General features: G+C 47.8%; 1 protein-coding gene and 1 long non-coding RNA gene across 7 annotated transcripts in view; one reads left to right on the top strand and one right to left on the bottom strand.

Annotated features, from left to right (window-relative positions):
* The window catches only part of Ano10 (anoctamin 10), a 119,067-nt gene that overhangs the window by 57,481 nt on the left and 49,182 nt on the right, over positions 1-12,404 (top strand). The gene's annotated exons all lie outside the window — the stretch shown is intronic.
* Positions 2,990-5,314, bottom strand: LOC134480255 (uncharacterized). Its single transcript, XR_010054540.1, has 2 exons — positions 4,872-5,314; positions 2,990-3,152 (listed from the first exon to the last, which is right to left on the bottom strand). It is a non-coding gene; the product is annotated as an uncharacterized LOC134480255 (long non-coding RNA).

Raw genomic sequence — 12,404 nt, 5'->3', positions numbered from 1 at the left:
ACCTGCAGAGCTGCCACAGTAGCCAGTGACCTGCAGAGCTGCCTTAGTAGCCAGTGACCTGCAGAGCTGCCTTAGTAGCCAGTGACCTGCAGAGCTGCCTTAGTAGCCAGTGACCTGCAGAGCTGCCTTAGTAGCCAGTGACCTGCAGAGCTGCCTTAGTAGCCAGTGACCTGCAGAGCTGCCGCAGTAGCCAGTGACCTGCAGAACTGCCACAGTAACCAGTGACCTGCAGAGCTGCCACAGTAGCCAGTGACCTGCAGAGCTGCCACAGTAACCAGTGACCTGCAGAGCTGCCACAGTAGCCAGTGACCTGCAAAGCTGCCTTAGTAGCCAGTGACCTGCAGAGCTGCCGCAGTAGCCAGTGACCTGCAGAGCTGCCACAGTAGCCAGTGACCTGCAGAGCTGCCACAGTAGCCAGTGACCTGCAGAGCTGCCACAGTAGCCAGCGCTACAGCTGCAGAGCTGCCACAGTAGCCAGTGACCTGCAGAGCTGCCACAGTAGCCAGCGCTACAGCTGCAGAGCTGCCACAGTAACCAGTGACCTGCAGAGCTGCCACAGTAACCAGTGACCTGCAGAGCTGCCACAGTAACCAGTGACCTGCAGAGCTGCTGCAGTAGCCAGCGCTACAGCTGCAGAGCAGTGAATTCCTGTTTAGCCTTCTGCCCTTAAACAACCAGGTGATTTCATCAAAACCCTGGCTGAGGTTCTGTTGTAGAGGAGAGAAGATAATTACTCGTCTTCCCTCTCCAGGAGGGCTGGCACTTCAGAATGACCATCTCAGGCTCATTCTGAGGTTTCATCTTGGTTTAATGCTCTTTAAATGTTGAAAAAGTGTTGTTTGGGGTCTGGTCAGGCACTGCTTCAGAGGCTCATGATGTTCCTGTTACTTGAATGTGGTCGCTTCGCTTTGCTTCGCTGAGCCTCTGTCACTCTGCTCCTTCAGCAGATTGATTGCCTAGTAGCTTCAGAGGGGCTTTGACTTCTTTTGTGGACCCCAAGGTGCCATGATGCAGACAGGACCAGCCCAGGAGTTAGTAGAGTGGTGGTGGTGTATGAGATGCTGCTGCTGGTATCTGTCCCTGGCTAATGAAACACTTTCCCAGGACCTAGCATTCAGAGTTATTAAAAATGGACTACAGCTTTCTAATGTTAAGTGCCAAGAGGGACAAAGGGTCTGAGTTTCTCGTTTTACATATATTGGGTAAAAGGGGAAAAATTAATGTTTCAACTAAAGGTGCATGCATATGTGTGTATGTGTGTGCCTTTGTGTGTGTGTGTGCGTGTGTGTGTGTGTGTGTGTGTGTGTGTGTGTGTGTGCATGTGTGCGCATGCGTGTTGTAAGTTGGGCTCAGGCTGAGACTGTCTTCTGACAGATTGAGCACAGGTGGATGATGAGCTGCGGAAGGTAAAGACACTGCTGTCCCTAAGCCAGAGGCACTCATGCCTGGGTGACCACACAGGCTTCTGTTGCTCTTTCCATATCAAAGCCTCATGCAGAAGCTAATTGGCACCATCTGTGCTGATAATGAAGTCCATGATGTGACTACTGGTGCGAGGAACTTGCTGAAGGAGTTCACAGTCAGGGTGAGATGGGAGCAGGGAGAATGGTTTTGTGGATGCTCAGTGCTAACCAGCCATAGAAAGAGAACTGAAAGGAAGAGCAGCCAGGTGCCGTCCCATGCTGAGTGCTCTAAGATGTGTGGCTGTGCTCATTCAGCAGAGTGCTCCCATTCTTGTCCCATGTGTTAGAGCTGCTCTGAGATCGCTAATATTCATCCTGCCCAAACTGGGTGCCTCTTCTCTTCTTTCAGTGCTTCTACCCTCTGCCCCTCTGCCGCTCTGCCCCTCTGCCTCTCTGCCCCTCTGCCTCTCTGCCCCTCTGCCCCTCTGCCTCTCTGCCTCTCTGCCTCTCTGCCCCTCTGCCTCTCTACCTCTCTGCCTCTCTGCCCCTCTGCCCCTCTGCCTCTCTGCCCCTCTGCCTCTCTGCCTCTCTGCCTCTCTGCCTCTCTGCCTCTCTGCCCCTCTGCCCCTCTGCCTCTCTGCCTCTCTGCCCCTCTGCCTCTCTGCCTCTCTGCCTCTCTGCCCCTCTGCCCCTCTGCCCCTCTGCCCCTCTGCCTCTCTGCCCCTCTGCCTCTCTGCCTCTCTGCCCCTCTGCCTCTCTCTGCCTCTCTCTGCCTCTCTCTGCCTCTTTGCCTCTCTGCCTCTCACCATAGACAGTCTGACCCACTCAGGCCACTTGTAGTGATGTCATTGAGCGTCTTACCCTTGGGTTTTAGTATGGCTCCTAGATTTAGAGTCTGCTCTGCCTCTCTCATTCTCAGCCCTCCTTCAGAGAACTCATTCATTGCTGGGAGTATGGCCTAGGTTGCAACTACGCTTCACACACACACACACACACACACACACACACACACACACACAATCATTCATACATGTATATAAACTCACAAGTGAAATTAACAGAAGGTGTCAGTTGATTATTTTATCCACTGAGAGGAAGAATTGTTCCCAGACACTCTTCCTCAACTCTCTTGTATTATATACATCTTAGTCTAGGTTTTTAGATAAACTGTGCTCCTCAAGGAGAATCTGTGAGAGTGCAGACACATGCATGACATAGCACATATGTGGCTTTCAGACAGTCACAGGCGACACTCCTCACCTTCCACCTCATTTGAGGCACTCATGTTTGCTGCTGTGTACCCCACCCAGGTTTGCTGATGAGTTCATTCACTAGATGACCTTTCTCTGCTGATAGGATTCAGGGATTGCAGGTGTGTGCTCCCACATCTGTCCTGAGGCGTACTGTGGGGATATAAACACACATCCACACCCTCGCACTGTGGACACTTTACCCACAGAGCCAGCTCTAGCATCTGTATTTTCATAGTTACCAGTAGGAAGCTTCATTTCATGTTTGTTGATATCTGTCTTTTGATACCATTTCATTTTGATTTTAGTCAAAAGCATATTGAAACCAGAGAGGCATTTCCAGACAGGAGTGTGCTTTCCTTTAATCCATGTGTGTCATCTTTGAATAGTAATGTAGTCACATGATTCAGAATTTAGGAGGTTCAAGGTCTTCCACTCTAGTGTGCCAGCCACGGAGTCCCTGCTGCACGGCCTGTGTGCCTGGCTCCTGTCAGTGCTTCTGTGGGGAATGCATACAGCAAGCACAGTTAGTCAATGATTGGAGAGCAGGCTGCCATGCATCTGCTTTACAGTTAGTTGTCTGGTACAGGCGAGAACTTTACTGGCAATTCTAGGGATGCTTTATGTAAGGGAATGCATATATCAGCTGACCTGATACTATTAAGCTTTAGAATGTGCAGCCTATGGTGTTACACAAAGCAGGTTTGACCTTTTCTAAGAAATTCTTGTACCATGAATGATTGACAGGCTGAGGAAGGTGATTAGCATACGTGCTGTCTCCAGTCTGGACCAGTGGCACCAGCAGGTTTACAAGAGCAAAACCTGAAAATTGCTTGTGGATAACAACAGCCATCTGCCTTGCTTTCCTATGGACAGCAGACATCTGCCCTTGCTTTCCTATGGACAGCAGACATCTACCCTTGCTTTCCTATGTACAGCAGACATCTACCCTTGCTTTCCTATGGACAGCAGACATCTGCCCTTGCTTTCCTATGGACAGCAGACATCTACCCTTGCTTTCCTATGGACAGCAGACATCTGCCCTTGCTTTCCTATGGACAGCAGACATCTGCCCTTGCTTTCCTATGGACAGCAGACATCTACCCTTGCTTTCCTATGGACAGCAGACATCTGCCCTTGCTTTCCTATGGACAGCAGACATCTACCCTTGCTTTCCTATGTACAGCAGACATCTATCCTTGCTTTCCTATGGACAGCAGACATCTGCCCTTGCTTTCCTATGGACAGCAGACATCTACCCTTGCTTTCCTATGGACAGCAGACATCTACCCTTGCTTTCCTATGGACAGCAGACATCTGCCCTTGCTTTCCTATGGACAGCAGACATCTACCCTTGCTTTCCTATGGACAGCAGACATCTACCCTTGCTTTCCTATGGACAGCAGACATCTGCCCTTGCTTTCCATGGATAGCAGACATCTGCCTTGCTTTCCTATGGACAGCAGACATTCTACTTTGCACAGAATTGAGCTGAGGCCAAAGCAAGGAATCAGTCTACTTGTGGATTCATTAGGTTTAAAATTAAGAGCAGACTCTTTAGACCTGTCCTAAGACCAGCAGCTTAGGACAGAGAATCATGTTGGGTTTTGTCTTGTTTTGTTTTGTTTTTCTCAGTGCAACTCAGCAAAGGTGTTGCATTAAGGAGCTTTTGAAACTTTTTAAAGATAAGCTTCAAGATTAAGTGAATATTCAGTGGATCTGCACTCTGACCCTCAGACAGACTCCTCTAAAGTAGTTCCTGGTGAGGATTCTTTGATCTGCCTGTCTTGTCTTTCCAGCTTTTAGCCCTACCCACACTCCCTTCACTCCTGGACTTTCCTCCCTCCTTGCCCAAGCTCCCTTTATTTCCTTTGATAACTGAGATATTCATTTCTTAGATGAATCAGCCAGCTGCAACGTGACAGCCCCTCCATGGCCCTCCATCTTGCTCTGTTCTTCTCAGGCATTTGGATGACGACTTGATCTGGGAATGAGCAAAGGCGTGTTGAGCCTCCTTGAGTTTGGCCCTGACCTTGCCACAGGCCATACTGGTAGAGTGTAGAGTGCATATCCAGTTGAATGGAGGCACGCAGGACCCAGTGTGTAGCATGTGGAGCATGTGTCACCAAGAGACAAGATGAGCTCACAGGAGCTCCTCTGTGCCCTGCTTTCCTACTGGCTCAGCGATCCACCTACTCTGTCTCCTGGTGCATCTCACCTGTCTTCTCATACTGAGTGGAAGATCAGTGCTGTACTTGGTGAGGACGGTAGGGCAGTGATGGTTCCTGAGTTTTCTAGCTCCTTGGTAGATTTGAGGCTTCAATGCTGGCATTAGAGCAAGGGCAAATGTAGACACTTTCCCTCTGGCATCTGCTGATCTGTGCTGAACCTGGGCACAGCTCTGACACTCTGACCTTGCCTGATTGTGATGCCATTCCTGTCCTCGTTGCCAAGGCTCAGTGTCTCCAGGCTGGCAGATGAATTGACAGGATATGGACAGGGCCACATCTTTGGAGACTCTTGGGAACATTTCTGTTTACTGGGTGAACATCACCAGACTTGGACAGCTGTCGACTCCTTCATTATGTTTTAATTACCATGGAAACGACAGAATTGTGAGATCACACGTTATATTTTTATTTTTGAGACCTGCTATATATATTTATACAAATTAGAAAGCAGAAATATCATACAGTAACTTTCGTTTCTTATTTTAAAATATTAATGTAAGAAGAAGCCTTGAGCATGCACATCAAAAGATAAATGTATCTGAACCATGGGAGCTCTGTCTCACCTTCGTTCTCATTAAACAACATTTTAGGCTATGCTAACCTATAAACTAACATTAAGGTGACATGGGTCTTGCCATAGTCTTAGAATAAAATAAAGAACCAAGGCTTGCACACTACTACTGAGCCCAGGAGACAGGAGGCTGGGGCTGAGGATTGTGAGATCAAGGATAGTTTGGTCTAGATAGCTCCAGGTCATCCTGGGCTGCATAGTGAGTTTCTGCCTCAAAGGAGAAAAAAAAGTGAGTTAAAACAGTGTGTTCAGGGGTTGGGGATTTAGCTCAGTGGTAAAGCGCTTGCCTAGGAAGCGCAAGGCCCTGGGTTCGGTCCCCAGCTCCAAAAAAAAAAAAAAAAAAACAGTGTGTTCAATGTAGGGATTTAGTTTGCTAAGATGCTGGTTCTCAGGAACCTGTCATCTGGTTTTTCCTTCAAAATATTGGAATATGGTAGGTATAATCAGAAGTTATAATGCCTATATTGCTCTGTGTGTGTGTGTGTGTGTGTGTGTGTGTGTCTTTTCTCCCAGAGCTGGTAGTCAGCCACACTGCATATACAGGTCTCCATTCTACGTGGCTCCAAGCACTTAGTCTCCGGGAGGCTGTGTCCCAGGCCTTCCTAGTGGCTCACTGGGAATGATTCACTGGGGCACTGTTACTCCTACAACTGTTGATGTCAGATTTGAGCTCCCATTTAAATGTAGGCCCAGGGCTGTTACTGCTGGATTTGGGCATTTATTGCCAATCTCCGTGGTGCCAAGGTTCAAGGCCACCATGTGACTCTTAATTGTGTGCAGGGCAGAGGTCAGGGCCATCTCATCAGCTCTCCACTGTGGGTCTGGTTTTTGGTTTCTGAGATTTTGTGTTTAGAGGCTGCACAAGGAGTCGTGTAGTTGGCTCCATTATCCCACTGCAATCCAGAGTTCGTGTCCAGAAAAATGCATTTATTTGGGTGGTTTTGGACAATTTTGATTTCAACATAATATATTCACTAGTGAACTAAGAAAAGTGCTTCATTTTCTGTTTAGTTTATGTTATTTTATATATTATATGAATTACTCTTACTCTGTTTTATAATTAGGTCTCCTCAAAATCTGTTCTGGTTAATGTCATAGTAACTCTTGATATCTCACACACAGTGCACATGCCAGACACGGTGCAATAATCTGAATGGAGAAAGGGATTCTGAAATTAAAGCCTTCCCACAAAACTTGTCCATAAGTCCGAGATTTAAATCCTATATCCATGTGCTCCAAGCCATTGAAGAACAGCATTGAGTGTTTGTGCGTACATGCATGTGTGCATACTTGTGTGCATTGTGCTTGGGTTGGTGATTGTGTTCACTGTATGGGATGCATGCATTTGTATATGTTTCTCATAGAAATATATTATTCATATTGTTGAATTAAAACATCGGAGATGATCAGTCAAGGACACAGGGCAGAGCACACAGCGCTCACTATGCAGCCCAGGATGACCTGGAGCTATCTAGACCAAACTATCCTTGATCTCACAATCCTCAGCCCCAGCCTCCTGTCTCCTGGATGTTGTTTTAGACCCTGAAATAACATAAAGATCTCTATCACTACTTAAAGGAGGCCCAGAAAAGAATGCAGTTGCCTTATTTCATAATGTCTATGGGGTAATCTAAACAAACACTCAAATTGTTTTAAACTGAAGTGCAGCATATATAGATAGGTAGGTAGTAGATAGATACTATATACGTGACATGCATCCATGTATACATACATACACATACATGCATGCATACATACATACATATATACATTCATACATGCATACATACATGCATGCATATATACATGCTTACATATGTGGTAGGTATTGAGCTTGATGAAGTTCTAGGAAGTGGCCACATTTATCTGACAGACATTTTCCCAAAGCCTCTGTGTGTCTTTGCTTTGTCACCACCACACAACAGTAACTTGTGTCCCAAGCTCTGACTTTCTTTGGGTTCTTTTAAGTTTTGTGGCACTGTAGGACACAGTGTCCTTCCTGTGGTTTTCCAGGTAGCCCTTATTGGAATCATTTCTCACCAGGATGCTCCGACTAGATTCTCCTCTGGCTGGTTAGCGCATTATCTTGCTCTGCTCTGTGCTGAGTGTTCTTCAGCGTTGACAGCGGGTGGCAGTGCTCCACAGAGGGATTGTTTCCCAAAATAATCGCACACACTGTGCCTTCAAGTCTAGTGAAGAAGCTGTCAAGTGATGGTTAATGAGGGAGACTAAGAAAATATGGAGAGACTTAAAGATTTGGTGACCGAACACATTAGTGTGCCACTAATTGTGAACATGGATCTCAAATGGGAGAGATGACTTTACTGTCCAGACGCCCGTCATCTGACTGCAGAACCTCTGTTGGGACTCACTACCGTCAGTCCTCTGCACAGACTCTCCTGACAGTTTAATAGTCTCTGGGTGGGTGTGTAAGTGTGTACACTGCCTGTCTCTCTCAGTTCTGTCTTAAACAAACAGGATAGATTGCTCTGGTGGGGAGATCATGCTGACACCATGCACAGCCAGGAGACCTCGATCTGGAAGAAATGGTTCCTAGAAAAGCTGTGGCCTGAACCGGCCAAGCTCTGCGAGAGTCTCCTTTGTTGATCTTGATAGCAGACTGGAGTGGCTGGGAGACGGCCTCGGCTTTCACTGCTCCTGACCCTCCACCACAGCAAGGCCACTTAGAATCTATACAGAGGGGCTTTCTATCAAAAACAGCAAAGTCACACTCAGCGTGTGAAGCTGGACACTGCCCGAGGTCAGGAATGGGGAAAGGATGGCAACTCAAGCTTGAACGGGTTCTAGAAGGCTGGCTGCGGTGATCAGTCAAGGACACAGGGCAGAGCACACAGCGCACAGCAGTGGCCCTCGAATGCAGTCGGCTTGCGTGCTCTTCTGTAAATGAGACGACATGTCAGGAGCTTACAGACTCTGGGAACGGCTTCGCAAAGGGAGCCATGGTTCCCTGCGGCATCTGTCAACACACCATGATGAAACGAAGAACACAGTTCCAGAGCTGGAGAGACGGCTCAGTGTTTTAAGGCCTTGGCCACTTTTCCAGAGGACCTGAGTTCAATTCCTAGCACCCATACGGAGGCTGAGAACCACCGTAACTCCAGTTTTAGAGGAGCCACCTGGTTTCTTGCTGTTTGTTCTGGAGTTACAGATCCTCCCTCACACCAGGATGACCAAAATGGCTTTGCTTGTCTGACCATATCTGCAGCTAAGGCAGTGGTCCTCAACCTGTGGGTCGCAACCCCTGCATGTGAGTGTATCTGTCACATTCATATTGTTTATATTACAACTCATAACAGTAGCAAACTTATAGTAATAAAGTAGTAACAAAATAATTTTATGGTTGGGGTCACCACAAAATGAGGAACTGTATTAAAGGGTTGCTGCATTAGTAAGTTGAGACCTACTGCCCTAAGGGAATCTGTTTTATGGAGAAGTAATTGTCCAGTTGTGAATTTGTAATCCAATTGTCATGAGCCCCATGACTGTCATTACTAAGCCTGGTGGAGGGGCTGAAGGGAAACAGAGCTACACACACCATAAACAAGGCTGTTAATTCTGTAAAACCTGCACTCTGTCATCTCGAAGGATTCTTAAATGATGAGATAAGAGTAGACCCTGACTGTTGCCCTGACCCCACAGCACACATCTGCTTTCTTGTGTTTGAAATTAATATCTTGATTTAGAGTTCTATTCAATACTGAATAGTGCTTCTTTCTAAGACACCCGTGGACTGCCTGCCATCTTTGCTGCAGGTGCAGTCTGCAGATTGGTTCAAAAGCACAGCAAGTGTTTGTTTTCAGTGCTTTGAGATGAGCATTTTGAAACTTTTAAAGTCTGATGCTGCTGCGCTATGAACACACTGGCCTGTGGGCTCCTCTTATTGGCCAGTCCGCTGGTGCAGTGCGTGGTACACTGCTGCCCAGGGTCTCACCCGACAGGAAGTCATCCCTGCCATGCCAGGACTGGAAGTCCAGGATGAATGTGCGGGCACAGCAGGTCTCAGTTCCAATCCAGTGTCCGGTCGTCATGATGCCCGTTCACTAGGATGTGGATCCTGAGTCAGGAACACACTGTTGTGAGTATATGTCACCTTAGTTACTGTCTGGCCCTGTCTTCATACACAGTTACCCTGGGAGCTGGGGATTCAACGAAGACCCAGAGAGGTGGGCGGCCTATTCAGCCTGTAGCTCTACAGGCCCACGGGACTGAACGTTTGTAAATGTGTCCTTCACTGCATCATCTGAGCAACGCTGCAGTCACCGTGAACTGGTGTTGAGGCAGGAAGCTGCTCTGAGCCTCACACTTGAGTATTGATCACACTTGAGTATGGATCACACTCATGTGACCTTAACATTGAGCAGAATCGTTCCGTATAAAATGTTTGATCTTTAGAAGAAAACAGTTTTTAAAGCTGGATTGGACACTAGGTAGTTGATTCCTTCGGCGGCCTGGCCATAAACACAGTGTGATTATAGCAGGTAGCTGTGCACAGGTGTGACCGTGGGCTCTGGCCTGCTGTCCCTTCCCAGACTCCACCACCTCAGAGGAGGGGTGGGCAGTGCTTTCCTGGGCCTGCCTGGATGTAGGTTTTACTGCTATGCACTTTGAAACCACACACAAGCTTGAAGTTTTCCCATCTCTTTGGCGATTGTTTCTGTCCAGCCTGCCACTACTGCTTCCGGGTGAACTTCTCGTGGGCCCTTCCTTTGAGATGCCTTTGCCTTACATCTGCCCCTTGCTTCCTGGCTTCCTTGTAGCATGCAGACCTTGCAACACGAAGACCTTGCAGCATGAAGACCTCCCTTGCATGGGCACCACCACGCTTTTCATCTCCTGTCTAGGTGTCTTTGGTTATATTTCCTGTGGCTGGAAATTTGCTCCCACCTAATTTTGCTTATCAGAGGACTTCCTCAAGGACCCCCTTCCCTACCCTTCAAGATCTAATCCAAACATGGCCTTTCCCATTTCACCTGTCTTCCCCCAAATTATGATGAAGTGCACATGTGTTAGCAGCCCCTACACGCGCGCGCGCGCACGCGCACACACACACACACACGTGCACACACACACACGCACACTGCTGATGGCTTCTCAGAATGGGAGACGCACTGTGCTCATGGTTGGCCTCACAGTGGTTCAGGGTCATGTGGAAGATGCACAGACAGGCTGCAGCCAAGTCAGCTGCAAAGAGAGCAGAGAATCAGATGTGTCTATGGCCACACCACCCAGAGCACACCCAGCCTTGTCTGAACTTGGAAGCTAAGCAGGGTCCGACCTGGTTCATACTTGGATGGGAGAATAAGACAAGAGCAGGCACAAGGTATATACTGGAGGAGATAGGTATTTGGCCTTATAAAGTAAAGGTGATTTTCAGATGTGGGTGTCGGATGCCATCCTTAGTTCTGCAGGGCGATCTGCTAAAACTCCACTGTGTAGCTGAGCAGGAGGTGTCTCCTAGAAGCAGGACTCCCTTAAAGACCCTGGGTGAAGTTTCACATCGTCGAGTCAGTGAATGCACACTGATGTATGATCTCTGTGTGTTTTTCTCTGTACACAGCAGGATGTGCGAGTGGCTTGCACTGGGGGCAGAGTGGCCCCTGCCACTTTGTGTGTGTTGCACTCCGTTACTGTATTGGACTAACTCTGTGTTAACTGTCTCTCTCACATGACTCAAAGCAGTAATTCCCAAAAATGAACTCAGTCGAGAGTCCATGAAGCTTTGCATGTGGCTTATACAAATTCACTAACATCACAGTAATCAAGTAGCACTCTGCTCATGAGTCTTCCAACTGAGCTCCGGGGGCGGACCTTGGTTTCGCCTTGAGGTTGGTTGTGCTGATCCTGAATATAATTGCCGCTGCCGTGAGAAGGATAACTGTCCTATATGTCTGTCTGTCTAGCTGCCATGCAGGATAAACAAGCTGGCCAACGCCACCTTAGCAAGAGAACTATTGTTGGCGGGACTTTTTTAAACGTAAATCTGATGGGTTTTAATTAAGCGTCACGGAACCACGTACAGTTGGTTTGGTTTGGTTTTTTAACTTTACTCCCTCCTGCTTGTTTCCAGCAGCACATCAAGTACTGGGGAAGGGTATCTCTTCCATCCAAGTCAGTGCAGCAGGTTCATAGTTTAAGTTGAGTTCCTTTATTATAATAATTATAGACTCTCACATGATTGTAATTATATGTGCAAGATTTCATGGACTGCTTATCCAGTTTCCTCTAATGGGAATTTTATAGAACTGTGGAGTGTCAAATAGTCATAGAACCCACTGATCTTGTACTGTGTGTGTGTGTGTGTGTGTGTGTGTGTGTGTGTGTGTGCGCGCGCGCGTGTGCCCATGGGTATGAGTCTGTGTGTTGTGCATTTGTGTGTATTGTTCTCTGCAGTATCATTGCATGTGTGGGTCTACATGCCCATAGCTACAGTGGAGATAGAACACAGTTCCATTGCCACAGATCCTGCCAACCAATCATCCATTTGGTTGCAAACTAAACCAAAGCTGACCCTCGTGATTGTTCCCTCTCCAGGGCCCCAGCTCTGCTGCCTAACAGTTGCATTTCCTATCCCAGTAAGTGACTTGTAGTGGAAGGGTTGATTTTGATTCATGGTTTAAGGCATACAGTGAATCATGGCAGTTGGGATAGCACTGAGCCAACCATACCAGGCAGTGGACACATATGGAGCTGGTGGGTCCCTCACGTCTTGGTGGATCAGGAAGCAACCCTGCCCCAAGACCTATCTCAAGGGACCTTCAAAGCCTTCCCAGCCTTCCCAAACAGCACATGAGCCTGTAGGGGACATCCCACATTTGGACAGTAACAGGGACCAAACCTTTCACATAGGAGCCTCAGGGGCACATCTCAGATCCTACCCAAAGCATGGGACCCAGGTGTGGTTCCCAGAATCAAGGCTTTCTGATTGCCT

Source organism: Rattus norvegicus, chromosome 8 (assembly GCF_036323735.1).
Source record: "Rattus norvegicus strain BN/NHsdMcwi chromosome 8, GRCr8, whole genome shotgun sequence".
Classification (NCBI taxonomy): domain Eukaryota; kingdom Metazoa; phylum Chordata; class Mammalia; order Rodentia; family Muridae; genus Rattus; species Rattus norvegicus.
The sequence above is the reverse complement of the archived record's forward strand: the minus strand, read 5'-3'. Positions and strand labels throughout refer to the sequence as shown.